General features: G+C 43.5%; 1 protein-coding gene across 1 annotated transcript in view; it reads right to left on the bottom strand.

The window, feature by feature from the left end:
- LOC138998402 (ankyrin repeat domain-containing protein 26-like) overlaps positions 1 to 16,154 on the bottom strand; it is a 105,420-nt gene that overhangs the window by 23,938 nt on the left and 65,328 nt on the right. The gene's annotated exons all lie outside the window — the stretch shown is intronic.

Genomic DNA, 16,154 nt, shown 5'->3' with positions numbered 1-16,154 from the left:
ACAAACCTTGAATGCTGCTCATTCCTCCAAATAAACAACCAAGCAAAAGAGCAGCAACTACTTCAGGATATCCTTGAGCCCCATATTTTAACCTGCCTTTCTGAAGAAAAACCCACATTCAATGTCCTTCTTCTTTTTTTAAAAATATATTTTATTGATTTTTTACAGAGAGGAAGGGAGAGAGATAGAGAGTTAGAAACATCGATGAGAGAGAAACATCGATCAGCCACCTCCTGCACATCTCCTACTGGGGATGTGCCCGCAACCCAGGTACATGCCCTTGACCGGAATCGAACCTGGGACCCCTCAGTCCGCAGGCCGACGCTCTATCCACTGAGCCAAACCGGTTTCGGCGAATGTCCTTCTTCTTAAAACTTATCTTTAACATGTCATCAATTTCAATGTTTTCATATCTTCTCCAAAACTCTTATTTCAAACCCAACCCAGTGTTGTTCTGCTTGGAACTTGGTATTCCCTAATTCCATTCTTATCCTTTATTGACTGTGTTCACAACGCACTCCTTTATTTCTATTAGGAAAACTCACTTACAGAATGAAAAAAAGGGATGAGCATTGCATTTAGCAACCTGAATTTACCTCTCTGTTCCACCACTTATTATTATCTCAATGAGTCACTTTCATGTGCTTCCAATACTCCATGTGAACAACCACTTGGCCAGGATGTCAAACACAAGTTGAAGTGCTAGGGAAGGTTTTGTTTAATTAATTGCTAGGCTTCCTTAAAATTATGAAATTCTATGTGTCTTTGATTCTATCTATAAAAAAATGGATAATACCATAGCTGGAAGAATTGGAAAAAATAACACAAAGAAAGAAACACCAATAAAAGCAGAGAATAAAATAAATCAAAACTCATGCAAGAGGGAAGAAAACAACTCTAGAGACAAAGGAAAAACCTCATACAACTAGTCAAAGGTGCTAGCCTAAAGAGAAGAGCAGACTGGGAAGTCAGTAAAGAGGGGAATCAATTAGAAATATCCTCTAAACATATGCATAATAATTAAGATAACATGATCTACACATAGATATTCTTTACTTAGAATATCTCATTCCAAGAAGAATAAATATTATTTTACCTAAAAAAAATCTTGCCAGATTTGGTCTTGCTTTGGTAAAACCTTTATTCCTGTGGCCTTAGCTAACTGAGATGGGCTCTAAAGCTTTGGTGGGAAAAACAAGGTCCTATTTACCACTACACTTGTCAAGGAGAGTACGATAAATGCTTAGACTCACTGGGCCCCTTAGAAAAACTCTAAATTAGAGTTAACACACAATCAGATTTGACTTTCTGAGATGATCTGGTTTGCATCATTATCTCCATGCAGAGCTATACAGAAACTTATCAGTTTATGTTGAGGGACAACAGAATAATTTAGGAGCCAAAATGGTTGACAGTCGAATCATGGCTCAGCCTTTGCTAACTATGGAATCATGGATCAATTCATCCACTTTCCTGAATCGCAGACACCTCATTAATAAAAAGTAGGTTACTTTGCCAATCTATTGTGATGACTATATAACACAGGTTAATTACATAGAATAGGCTCTAGCCCACAATAGAACACTCTAGAAATGTTATTTTCTTTTCTCTGAATTCCCTTAATTAATATATAATTTTAAAAAATCCATAAAATCCTACCTGCTTAAAGAGTCTTCTTCAGAGGTATCAACCACTATTAAAAAAAAAAAACATTTTAAAGCAATAAAAATACAGGACTTTAAAAGTACTGGACTAATACATTGTTAGAAAGTATAACTTGGGGTCACACCTGAAGATGATAATAGAGTGAACATTAATCATATTATTGGTAGGCCATTAACACATAAGAACATTTACTTTCTCTTTTTAAATATATCAAGGACACACACACAGAGAGAAATGGGAGGTATCACAGTTTGATATCTTCCTGTGCACTGCGATGTACAATGAACATAATCCTAACCAAACCCCATGGGACTGACAGAAAATTATGTCATTAGTGGAAGCAGAATCATAGACTAACAATGTCAAACTTAAATAGTATGGGTTTTCTGGACTCCTCCTGTGAGCAGCAGTTAGAAGAGAGTATCCTTATTTTGCCTTAACACAATATAAATTGTCTAGCTCTTCAGTGAAGACTTGCTAATTTAGGATGAAACACTCTATGATAAGGTAGCTTAATCGCTAGACACTGCTCTAGACATTGCAGCACAGCTACACATAGGAAACAGACTCTCTCTGGCCCCATTTCATATTGCAGGATAAGTAGGAAATGCTTTGTGATTCCAGTTGTACGTAGTAGAACCCATTGAGACTGTCTCCTTGCATTGCTAGGGTGTAAAAGTTCCCACCTCATACCACAGGGTGGTCCAGACAGTTAGTGCTCTGCAGTAGTGCACAGGTCATTTTTCTCAACCCTCTCCCTTAGGTGGCAAATGCCTATAGAAATCCTTCTCTTTCAGCATGTATGGGACATGTCATCAGATACTATGTTGATGGACAACAACAACAAAAAACTAAGGAAAAAACCTCTTGGATAATTACATCCATTTACCTTAGAATTTTCATTTGTTAAACATTCAAAAAGATACCCACTGTATGAATCCAATTATACAATATTCAAGAAAAGACAATCCTATGGAGACTAAGAAGTATCAGTGTTTTCCAGGGACTAGGGAGAAGGGAGGGGTGAAAAAGCAAAGCACAGAGGAGTTCTAGGATAGTGAAATGATTCTATATGATACTGTAATGGTGGGTATGTGCCATCATACATTTTTTCAGTGCACATCCATCCATTGTTATAAATGTTCCTCTCTGGTGCAGGATGTAAAAAATGAGCGAGGCTGTGTGTTTGGGGTTGTGTGGTTTATGGGCACACACTGTACTCTCCGCTCAATCTGACTGTGCATCAAAAACTGCTCTAAAAAATAAGTCTTAGTAATTTTTCTTCAAAATAATGTATCCCTTGAATCTTCTATTAACATATATAAACATACAGATGCTGTTTTCAAGACACAGTCACCTGAACAATTAAGATAAAGATCAAAGTATCAGAAAATGGGAATTAACCCTCACAATGGAGTGAAATATATGGAAAGACATAAATAAAGCAAATAGTGTTCAATGGATACTAGGGTAAGAAAATAACTAATAAATATGACTGAATAACTTGCTTTGAAATTATAAACAGGAATTTAGTGAAATATAAATAAAAAATAAAACATCCATATAATTAAAGGACACTTTTTATACTAATTTAAATCAAAAATCATTCCACTGATTTGATGTAAAAATTATCTTGAAACATTAATTGGATAAAAAGGAAAGCTGATCATTGCCTAAGATTGCCCTCGTAATTTAGGTACAAATAGCTGTGAAATACTCACCAAGAGTCACAAAAGTGGCCAGCATTGCAAGCAATTATACATGATGGGACTGAAACCAATACTATGTTATATTACCATATTACTTGCTTTAAAAACATAATTTTAGGCCAAAACCAAATATTCAGTCAGGGCTATACCTGCTGTGCAGAAAATTTCCATGCAGCAGGCCTAAGACTGCTATCCTTAGAAAGTCCTGCTTAAATGGCTACCCTTCAGTTACTGTCTGAAAACCTGAATCTAGGGAGGCTTTCAACCTTTCCCTAAATGATAAGTGTGGCTCCCTGTGCCTAAATACTTTGTAAAACTGATGAGGTTCTTACTGAACACTTGCTTTCCTTCTGGGAATCTAGAATTTGGGTACATGCTATGGGGAAGATGTCTATGTGACTAGCGTGCCGTAAAAACCTTGGCACTGAATCTAACCAGACCGGTAGATGACCTATTTCATGTGTGTTGTCAGAATTTGACACTGGAATAACTAAGCACATCCTGGTACCTCCACAGGGTGAGGACTCTTGGAAGCTTGTACCAGATGTCTGCCACACTTTGTCACATGCACCTTTCCTCTTTTGCTGATTTTGCTATAAACCTTTCACTGTAATAAAACTCACCTGTGAGCACACCTATATGCTGAGTCCTGTGGAATTTTCTAGTGAATAAACAAACCTAGGGGTGTGTTTAGAAACATCTAACACAATTGCATTATGTGAAAATGTTATTTGGATTGATGTGTTATACATGATTACAATAGAGAAGTTGATTTCACTGAATACCTGTCCTTGACTTTGCTTCCATCCTTCCTTGTTTTTGAGTTTTCTGTAGATCTATAACAATTGGGATAAAGACATGGAAGGGATAAATGAATCAATGGTGTCTGAAAATTATGTGAAACTAGCAACAGTCCTATTTAGTCAGAATAAGAAATACAGAATCCCAATGCTTGACAGTATGTTCTATAGCAAAGTTCCTATAAAGGAAAGGAAGACATCTCACTGACAAATTTCTCCAACCGAACAGGGTGTGATTCCCTTTCATAATCAACTAACTGGGATAACTGCAAAAAAAAATAATTATCATCTATTTATATAAAAGCCCAGCGATCATTATGCCAGAATGACCAGAAAGACTGGAGGCTATGACAGGCACTGCAACAACCAACCAGCCTCAACTGGGCCGGCATTGGCCCACCCTCCTGGCTGGCTCAGCCCCCAATCGGCCCCTAACACCATGATTGGGGAGCTCAGCCAACCGCCAACCGCTCACAGCCCCTCCTCCTGGCCTACCTCCACCCAGAATGACCCCAAACACTCCTAAATCACTGCCTGGCTCCCTGGTGCATGTACAGTTAGTGCAAGCACAAGAAAAATAATTATCAGTCCCTCTGACCCCAACCAGAGTCTCCAGCGGGCTCTGCTAATATTGCAGCCAAGGTGTGGAATTCTCCCTCCATGGCCTGCAGCCCCAGGAGACCTTCCAAGTTAGTCAAAAAGGCAACATAAGCATTAATGGATGGCGGCCCTTTGCTGAGAGATGTAGAGAGGCTGCTTGGGGATTTTGTGAAATTGCAGTGACTTGCAGATTAGGTGAGTTTTCAGTGAAACACAGGCACATTCAAAAAGAGAAAAACTTTAAAAAACAAGCATGAAGATCATATCAGGAAATTAAGAGTAGAGTCCCAGAAAGAATGCAAAAATCATTAAAGGGTATCATCCATCTTGATATATGTTTGCAAACAACACATAAACAACTTCATCTCATGGCATGTGAAATGCAAAACAATTCTGTGGTGGGTTTTCTTTTGGCCATCCTTTATAATTAGATCCAGCCGGAGAAAATCTATAGCTGTCAACATTAGATCTCCTGGCTGACCCCACCCCCAATCAGCCCCCATAGGGGCAGGCAGGCCTCTAGTATATAATAAAAGAGTGTTCTAATGATTGCAGAGTTCTTTTTCTTTATTACGAATCTTTTTAAAAATTTCTTCGTAAACTAATATCATGGCTCACCTATTAAAGGCAGCTGTTGACAGGGCAAGTAAAAAGTGAAAGACATGTTATCCAAAATATAGGGATATCTATGGATATTCATTAAACTCAGACTGTATGGGAAAATTCTGGTCTTTCTTCATGAACTGTTGCTCTTTCCTTCCAATCGGTTAAAGTCCTAGTCTTCATGTCCATTCCAAATGCCAATTCAGGCCATAACTGGTTTTGCTCAGTGAATAGAGCCTTGGCCCACAGACTGAACTATCCCAGGTGTGATTGTGTTCAAGGGCAAGTACCTTGCTTATAGGTTCCCTGTCCCTGGTTGGAGTGCATGCAGGAGGCAACCAATTGACATGTCCCTCTCACATCAGTGTTTCTCTCTGCTTCTCCCTCTCCCTTCCACTCTCTCTAAAAATCAATCAGAAAATACCTTCATGGGAGGATTAACAACAACTGAAAAAAATGCCAGTGCACGACCCAGAAACGTATGAATCACCTTAGATTTCTCTCTCCCTAGTAAGTCTTTACATGCCATCATCACAAAATCTACCATCTCTGCTTTATTTTGCTACTGTCAACTGCCCTAGTCAAATATGGGCTTTTAGACGATGGCTTTCACAGCAGGGAAAATACTACCAACTATTATTGTTCTTTCTTAAATTAATAAGATTTTTTTAAGCAAAACAAATGAGAAAGACATAAACGTAGAAAAACCTAAAAGGAATGAATTGTGCTTCCTGACTCATTTCAGCATGGATGCTTGAAAACTTCATAGTAGACTTATGCTAGTCCAGAAGCAAATTATTCTTTGGTCTCCCATATCTTTATGTGTTTTCCTTCCATCTATCCTCTACAGGAGGGGTCAGCAAAATAGGGCCCACAGGTCAAATACAAGCTGCCATCTGGTTTTGCAAATAGTCTCACTGGAACACAGTCATGCATATTCACTGACAGATTCTCTAGGACTGCTCTCACACTACAATGGCACACTTGAGTAGATATGACAGACCACATTGACAAAAATCAGGCCCTTTAAAAGAAAAATCTTGCTGATCCCTGCATCACACCACAACCAGAGGAACCTAATCATATGTAATCCTGTTAGTCTTCTGCCAAAAACTCCAGTGAATCCCTGTAGTAAGTATTGCTGGCTCCCTACCTTAGTCTTCCTTATTGCTGGAGAACCACAACTGTATTTGGACATTTACTGTTCTGATACACAAAGAAGGTGTTATCTCCCCAGCTCCAAAGAGAGTTGTGATTATACTAAGCTGATTAAAGAAATTGGTTTACCTCTAAAGGATTTAAGAATGAGCATGGGATGTGACCCAAGTGCATCAAAAGTTAGGGGAAGTCAACTCCAAGTTTCTCAGTTTTTTCCCTACTTAAACGAAACCCACAGGCCAGGCCAGTAATGTTAAGTGAATGAAGAGTTGTCCCATGCACTGAGAGGTTCCTGGTTCAATTTCTGGTCAGGGCACATGCTCCAGTTGCAGGCTCAACCCCAACAGTGGCCTGCAGTAGGCAGCCCATGGATGTGATGGTTCTCTCTCATTGATGTTTCTCTCACTTTCCCTTCCTCTCTCTCTAATAAGAATTAAAAACACATTTAAAAAAATTCAAGGGAACAAATAGCTCAACATCACTAATCAGGGAAATGCAAATTAAATCCACAGAGAAGTACCACCTCACTCCTCTCAGAACGGCTGTTCTCAAAATATAAAGAGCAAGTGTTTTTGAGGACATGGAGAAGAGACAAAGCCTCACACACTGTTCATGTGAATATAAATTGGTACAGTAATTGTGGAAAACAGCATGGAGCTTTCTAAAGAAATTAGAAACAGAACTGCCATTCTTGTCTGCATATTTAACCAACAGATATATGTAAACACGAATTTTGGGGGGGAAAATATCTGTGCACTCCTATGTTCACTGCAACATTATTCACAATAGCCAGGATATGGAAGCAACCTAGGATTCTTTCCATAGATAAATGAATAAATAAGATGATGTGTTATGTATATGTGTTTTGTATATGTGATATATATATGCATATATATATATATATATATATATATATATATATATATATAGAGAGAGAGAGAGAGAGAGAGAGAGAGAGACTGATATACTACTCAGGCATAAGAAAGAACAAATAACTATATTTGTAAGCACTTAGTGTGATATGGCACCTAATAAGCACTGAATAAAGAATAGAAAATCATATAGATGGTGGTGATATTAACAAGCTCTTGGAGGCAGGGACGGTATTTGAATTCTGCAACATCACACTAACAAGTACCTAAAAGATGCCTGAGAGTTAAATAGCAGATCACTAAGCTGAAAAATGAGTAACTGAATTTTTATATTTTCTGTGAAAATTTTGTTTTAAAAAAATAAAAGAGAAATAAACCTGGGGAAGCTCTCCCATATTACGCATATCTTCAAGGTCAAAACACTATTTCATCTTTGTGTTTCCTATCACTTGCAAAACCAACCTACACAAGTTCTCTGATAAAGTCGACTAAGTCCAAGGTGTCTTCACACAATTCAGATTGCACAATGAACTCGGTAACATATCTGGCATTTTTGTTACTGAGAAACATTTTTGTATGTTTATTGTAAATTGTTGAGCCGCATGTTGGGATATTTGAATATTTATTATGATTATTTTTTCACCAATGGCAATAGAGCATCTTGTTCTACAGCATGGTTCTCAACCTGTGGGTCGCAACCCCTTTCGGGGGTCAAAAGACCCTTTCACAGGGGTCGCCTAAGACCATCGGAAGGAGAATCGAAGATGGCGGCATAGGTAAACACCGGAGGCTGCTCCCGCAAACAACCACTTCAAAAATACAACTAAAAGATGGAACGGAGAGAACCAAGATGGCGGCGTAGGGAGCGGACCTGTGTGTGCTGCTCTCTCACAGCATCATTGAAACTATCAACTATGAAGTAAACAACCGCCACTCAGAACCATGGGGAAGTTGGCCCAGTGGGAGATCTACAACTGGAGGAAAAGAAAGAAGCGCAGTGAGACTGAGTGGGAGCTACAGAGGCACCAAAACCAGAGGTACGCAGTCACACGCCACGCGGGCTGCAAATGGATTCTCGGTTTTTTACGAACCCTCGAATCCTCTGGGCTTGCGCGGGGCGGGTCTCTGAGGCCCCAGATCCCACAGGGAGAGGCGGCAACGGCCTTGCAGTGGTCAGAGAGCAAGGGAAGCTCTGACACGCGGCTGCTCGCCGGCACCGAGGGACAAGAAGTCCTGGTGTCCCGGGGAGGCGAGGGGCGCGGAGACGCCGCCATCGCTATTTCCTCCACGCTGGCGACTCCCTGTGACCCCGCCCTACCCTCAGGGCTGTGCCAGAGGCACAAGAGGGAATGACTGTGCTTTTACAAACTCTCAAATCCACTGAGCTGGTTCGGGCGGGTCTCTGAGGCCCCAGGCCCCAAGGCGAGAGACAGCACGGCCTTCCAGCGGTCAGGAAGCGAGGGAGGCTCTGGCGCTCGGCTGCTCGCCGGCACTGGGGGACGCAAAGTCCTGGTGTCCTGGATAGGCAAGGGGCCGCTGCGTCTCCGGCCCGGCGACTCTGTGTGACCCCGCCCTACGCAATTTACATTCCCATCTGGGCTGTGCCAGACTCACAAGTAGAAACGCCTTTGCTTCTGCAAACTTTCAAATCCACTGAGCTGGTTCAGGCGGGATCATGAAGCACCAGACCCTACGGGGAGAGGCAGCACGGCCTTGCAGCCATCAGAAAGCGAGGGAGACTCTGTTGCACAGCCGCTCGCCGGCACTGGGGGACACAAAGCCCAGGCAGAGAGTCAAGGTGCCGTGGAGACTCAGCCAGTGCTATTTGCTCCGCCATGGCGACTCCCTGAGTCTCAGCCCTAATCAATTTACATCCCCATCCAAGCTGTGCCAGGTGCACAAAAAGACCCACCTGCGCTTTTGCAGCCTATCCCAACAAATTGCAGACTTCAACTGCGCGCAGCCATGGGAGACACACTCAAGAAGCAGACCCAGGAGAACCAGGATGGCGGCATAAGGAAGAGACCTGTGCGTGCTACCTCACACAACAACATCGAAACTACCAAATATCAGACAAACACCTATCATACAGAACCATGGGAAAGTTGGCCCAGTGGAAGCTCTACAACTGGAAGGAGAGAAAGAACATTGAGACTGAGTAGGATGTGACACCAAGTACAGAGCCCAACCCAACAAACTGCAGATTTCAACTCCTCGCATAGAAAGAAGCGCATTGAGACTGAGTAGGATGTGCAGAGGCACCAAGTACAGAGCCCATCCCAGCAGGCTGCAGATTTCAGCTCCTTGCATCTGGGAGGGACGCAATCGGGGGGCAGAGTCGGGTCCGGGGCCGGCCAGGGCTGGGCCTGACTGGGCCGGCACTGTGGAACTGCTGTACCAGGAAGCGCACAAACATGCCCACTGGTCCCAGTCTCTTGTGGGGTGCTGGGGGACAGCAAACAGGCAGTCTGTGCACTTGGTGGAGGGCAGGAGTGCTGGATGTTCAACCACCAGGAACGCCTGGAGATTTTGTCTAGTGGGGAGCCGCCAGCAGGGGACAGAGGGCCAAACTTCCTGTTTCCCTGGTAAGGCTGGGATGGCCCCGGTGAGGTCGGGATGGCACCGGTGAGGTTGAAACGGTCCTGGTGTGGTAGGGACCAATCTGGTCAGGTCGAAAAGGCCCTGGTGTGGTAGGGACGACCCCGGTGAGGTTGAAACGGCCCCCATGAGGTAGGGACGACCCCGGTGAGGTTGAAACGGCCCCCGTGAGGTAGGGACGACCCTGGTCAGGTCGAAACGGCCCCGGTGTTGTAGGGACGACCCCGGTGAGGTTGAAACAGCCCCCGTGAGGTAGGGACGACCCCGGTCAGGTCGAAACGGCCCCGGTGTGGTAGGGACAACCCCGGTCAGGTTGAAACGGCCCCCGTGAGGTAGGGACGACCCCGGTGAGGTTGAAACGGCCCCCGTGAGGTAGGGACGACCCTGGTCAGGTCGAAACGGCCCTGGTGTGGTAGGGACGACCCCGGTGAGGTTGAAACGGCCCCCGTGAGGTAGGGACGACCCCGGTGAGGTTGAAACGGCCCCCGTGAGGTAGGGACGACCCTGGTCAGGTCGAAACGGCCCCGGTGTGGTAGGGACAACCCCGGTGAGGTTGAAACGGCCCCCGTGAGGTAGGGACGACCCTGGTCAGGTCGAAACGGCCCCGGTGTGGTAGGGACAACCCCGGTGAGGTTGAAACGGCCCCCGTGAGGTAGGGACGACCCCGGTGAGGTTGAAACGGCCCCCGTGAGGTAGGGACAACCCTGGTCAGGTCGAAACGGCCCCGGTGTTGTAGGGACGACCCCGGTGAGGTTGAAACAGCCCCCGTGAGGTAGGGACGACCCCAGTCAGGTCGAAACGGCCCCGGTGTGGTAGGGACAACCCCGGTCAGGTTGAAACAGCCTCGGTGTGGTAGGGACAACCCCGGTGAGGTTGAAACAGCCCCCGTGAGGTAGGGACGACCCCGGTGAGGTTGAAACGGCCCCCGTGAGGTAGGGACGACCCCGGTCAGGTTGAAACGGCCCCGGTGTGGTAGGGACAACCCCGGTGAGGTTGAAACGGCCCCCATGAGGTAGGGACGACCCTGGTCAGGTCGAAACGGCCCCGGTGTCGTAGGGACAACCCCGGTGAGGTTGAAACAGACCCGGTGTTGTAGGGACAACCCCGGTCAGGTTGAAACGGCCCCCGTGAGGTAGGGACGACCCCGGTGAAGTTGAAACGGCCCCCGTGAGGTAGGGACGACCCTGGTCAGGTCGAAACGGCCCCGGTGTGGTAGGGACAACCCCGGTCAGGTTGAAACTGCCCCAGTGTGGTAGGGACGACCCCGGTGAGGTTGAAACGGCCCCCGTGAGGTAGGGACGACCCCGGTCAGGTTGAAACGGCCCCGGTGTGGTAGGGACGACCCCAGTGAGGTTGAAACAGCCCCCGTGAGGTAGGGACGACCCTGGTCAGGTCGAAACGGCCCCGGTGTCGTAGGGACAACCCCGGTCAGGTTGAAACAGACCCGGTGTTGTAGGGACAACCCCGGTCAGGTTGAAACGGCCCCCGTGAGGTAGGGACGACCCCGGTGAAGTTGAAACGGCCCCAGTGTGGTAGGGACGACCCCGGTGAGGTTGAAACGGCCCCCGTGAGGTAGGGACGACCCTGGTCAGGTCGAACGGCCCCGGTGTGGTAGGGACGACCCCGGTGAGGTTGAAACGGCCCCCGTGAGGTAGGGAGGACCCTGGTCAGGTCGAAACGGCCCCGGTGTGGTAGGGACAAATAAAGGGGACCAGTATGGACTGATGAACAGGGGTAGATACATAAGCAGAGCAACATTGAACAGAATGTTAAACTACAGTGGGAAGCCTGGGGAGGGTTGCGGGGGGGGATTAAGAGACCAACTGAAGGACTTATATGCATGCAGATAAGATTAACCAATGGACACAAGACACGGGGCGGGGGGGGCGGGGGTAGGGGCCGGGGGAATGTCAAGGGGGGGAAAAAAGGAGACATTTGTAATACTCTTTGTAATACTTTAAGAAATAAAAATTATTAAAATAAAAAAAATATATAAAAAAAAAAAAAAAAGATGGAACGGACATCAACCAGAATCACAGGAAGGCTGGCTGAGGAGAGACTCTTCAACTAGAAGCAAAGACAACAGCATTACGAGGCTCAGAGGAGGCGCCGTGTGGAAAATTTAAAGGTAACGAGGTGCGCCCGCAAAGCGGGCTGGTGGCTGAGGGCGTGGTCATCGTTTTCGGTCGGGAGTGAGTCTCAGACTCTGAGCTCCAGATCCGGGCAAGTCTCTTGGGACCCAGACTCAAACGGGAGAAGCGGGGCTATCTGGCTTCGGTCCCTCCGAGGTCTGCAGCGGTTGCTGGGACAGAGAGGCAGAGCCCCTGGGGACGGACTGAGAGCAGCCATAACTGCTACCTCCGCCCGTCCTGTTGAGCCCGCCCGGCCCAAGCCCTGGGCAGAGCCATTTGCCTGATCGCCTCAGGCAAAGGCTAGATTAGCACCTCCCCAGAGGACAGAAGTTTTCCACAGAGCTGATTCTCACAGCCAGTCGGCCTGGTGGTCAAATCCCTCTAGTATTAACTACAACAATTAAGGCTTAACTAGAACAAGATTGCGCACAAAGACCACAAGGGGGTGCACCAAGAAAGCATAAAAGATGCGGAGACAAAAAAACATGACAGAAATGGAGGATATAGAGCTAAAAAACGCAATTTTGAGGGCTTGCAATAATATGCTAAAAGCTGCCAATAAACTTGATGAGACCCTCACGAAATCTAATGAGATCCTCCATGCTGTGATAAAGAACCAATTAGAAATTAAGCATACACTGACTGAAATAAAGAATATTATACAGACACCCAATAGCAGACCAGAGGAGCACAAGAATCAAGTCAAAGATTTGAAATGCGAATAAGCAAAAAACACCCAACCGGAAAAGCAAAATGAAAAAAGAACCCGAAAATACGAGGATAGTGTAAGGAGCCTCTGGGACAGCTTCAAGCGTACAAACATCAGAATCATAGGGGTGCCAGAAGATGAGAGACAGCAAGATATTGAAAACCTATTTGAAGAAATAATGGCAGAAAACTTCCCCCACCTGGTGAAAGAAATGGACTTACAGGTCCAAGAAGTGCAGAGAACCCCAAACAAAAGGAATCCAAAGAGGACCACACCAAGACACATCATAATTAAAATGCCAAGAGCAAAAGACAAAGAGAGAATCTTAAAAGCAGCAAGAGAAAGAGACTCAATTACCTACAAGGGAATACCCATATGACTGTCAGCTGATTTCTCAACAGAAACTTTGCAGGCCAGAAGGGAATGGCAAGAAATATTCAAAGTGCTGAATACCAAGAATGTACAACCAAGATTACTTTATCCAGCAAAGCTATCATTCAGAATTGAAGGTCAGATAAAGAGCTTCACAGATAAGGAAAAGCTAAAGGAGTTCATCACCACTAAACCAGTATTACACGAAATGCTGAAAGGTATCCTTTAAGAAGAGCAAGTAGAAAAAGGTAAAGATACAAATTATGAACAACAAACATGCATCTATCAACAAGTGAATCTAAGAATCAAGTGAATAAATAATCTGATGTACAGAATGAACTGGTGATTATAATGGATCAGGGACATAGAAAGGGAATGGACTGACTATTCTTGTGGGGGAAAGGGGAGTGGGAGATGCGGGGAGAGACTGGACAAAGATCGTGCACCTATAGATGAGGACAGTGGGTGGAGAGTGAGGGCGGAGGGTGGGGCGGGAACTGGAAGGAGGGGAGTTATGGGGGGCGGGGAAAGAGGAACAAATGTAATCTGAACAATAAAGATTTAATTAAAAAAAAAAAGACCATCGGAAAACACATATATAATTACACATTGTTTTTGTGATTAATCACTATGCTTTAATTATATTCAATTTATAACAATGAAATTGGGGGTCACCAGAACATGAGGAACTGTATTAAAGGGTCACAGCATCAGGAAGGTTGAGAACTACTGTTCTAAAGAAATGCCAGTGTCCTGATAATTATCAAATTAATGAAGTCAACATATCTCCTTCTGTTTTGACTTCTGAGGATTGAAGCTGATATAATGAGATTTCTTGGCATAATGTGAAAAATACGCTATGCTTCTCAGCAGGTATTGTTTTTCTGACTTCCGCTCTATGGGTAGACATCTTTAAAACACAATCTCATTGAGATTCTTGCACTCTGGCTAAGGGGTATATTTCTTTTTGTTTGCCATTTGTTTGTGCTATCAGGAAAGTATTGAGTTCCTAGTTTTAGTTTCTTTCTTTTAGTGAGACAAATCTCTATGTAATAACAAGTACTTGCAAAATATAACCCATCACAATGAAAATTGAACAAAAGATCCATTTTAATACAGGTCCAATTTGGTATAATGTGAACATAGAGGAAACATACACCATCCAAACATAATTTTTTTTACATAAAGATATTTTATGGGATTTTAGGGATAAGGACTAACTAAATGAATTTCTTTTCAAATGAAATTGCCCCAGATTGTAATTTTGTTATCAATACTGAATACTATGCTAAGAAGAAATAGATTAAGAAAAACTATACATGCAACTTACACATCGTTTGGTATTATTTCCCTGCTCTCTCATTATCAAACTTTCTCACTCTTACTTCATCTATGGCAGGAGCACCAAGAGGAATTCACTATCAGAGGTCTTACCAGGAGTGCTATTTTCAGATTTTTGAGGCCTCCTTTCTTCTTTATATTTAGAAGTTAGCTGTTGCTTGCTGTGCAAAAAACTGGTGATAAATAACATTACTCTCTTAATATTAACATAAAAATATTTTCAAAATATAGTAAATTCTTAGGATATTTCAGCTATTAGAGCTAATATTGCAATGTTAATGATACCATACACTCTAAATTTGTAAGTTCCACAACTGTTTTATGAAGTACAAAATAAAAAAATGTAACCGTCATGATTTTAGAGAAGTATAATTCAGTGAATTAATCAGTATTAGCTTGACATAATTACAAGTTTCTAGAACTCAGACACCCTAGTTCTATAACCAGTAGCTATTTGTTATTAAACAAGTCACTTATCTTTGGCTCAGTTCTCCTCTACAAAAATAAGAAACTTACTGCCTTATTTTAAAGTTTGCTAGGAAGATTGAAAGAGATGATACAGTAAAAAGATATGCTCAGAAAATTATAAACCAAAGAAAAATCTAGTCCTGACATTTATTTCTTGAAATTATTTTGGATTCCCAAATAAATACCAACGTGGATTTTTCATAGTTTCTCATATTCAAATGTTGCAGTTTTCTGAAAATGTTATGCATTTTGGTTATTACCTGTACTTACATTGTGGTTTGTATTTCAGAGTAACTCAGCTATTGTGCAAGTGGCAACTAAATTTATGTACAAATGGACTTCCCCAGGAAGTCAGATAACACCATGCTCCCTTCTTTATGCAGCAAATCTTACCAACCACAGAAAACTGATAAAGGTCAGGACCTGGCCTGGACTAAGACTATCCCTTCTCTACCTACTCAAACTGTGACCCAGCAAATCTTTATGAGAATGGTGCTTAATCTCCCTGTCCATTCCCAATTGGCTTTGAAGATGCAATCCTACTGGTCACCCGTGGATATTTACGGGTCATGGATGGGCCCTTAGCAATTTTAAGGAACAATAACCTACTTTTGATTCAGAGCTTTCTGTTGACTGGCTTCCATGTGAGGAATAATTTAAAATACTCTGAAACCTAAGGTAAATTTAAGTCACTTGGTAAACTTTCATTGTTATGGCAAAGAGATCACTTGAGGGGCCAACCTCAATTACGGAACTTCAGGCAAGTTGGTGCCTACTGCTCTGGGAGAGTGATGTGGGACCTTCCACTACCTAATAAAGGTGCTCAACAGAATAAAAAGTCACCTTGTGGTGCAGATCCTGTAACAAAGGAGAAAGGATCATCTGGCCCTTTCCTGCAACATTATTTGAATATCCCTGGCAGCTTAAATGTTTCCAACTAACACTTTCTAGCAGGAGAAAAAAACACAACAAGCTCAAAAGGTAACTAGTCTGAAAAGATCTGGGCCGAAAAGTAAGCTCCAAAAAAAAAAGAAAAAAGAAAAAAAGGATACATATGTAATACTCTTTGTAAGTCTTTAAGCAATAAAACAATTTTTTTTAAAAAAGTAAGCTCCACATAAGCTTTT

Source organism: Myotis yumanensis, unplaced genomic scaffold, assembly GCF_028538775.1.
Source record: "Myotis yumanensis isolate MYYU_CA2020_CCGP unplaced genomic scaffold, mMyoYum1.0.hap1 SCAF_20, whole genome shotgun sequence".
Classification (NCBI taxonomy): Eukaryota; Metazoa; Chordata; class Mammalia; order Chiroptera; family Vespertilionidae; genus Myotis; species Myotis yumanensis.
This window is presented reverse-complemented; position numbering and strand designations above follow the sequence as displayed.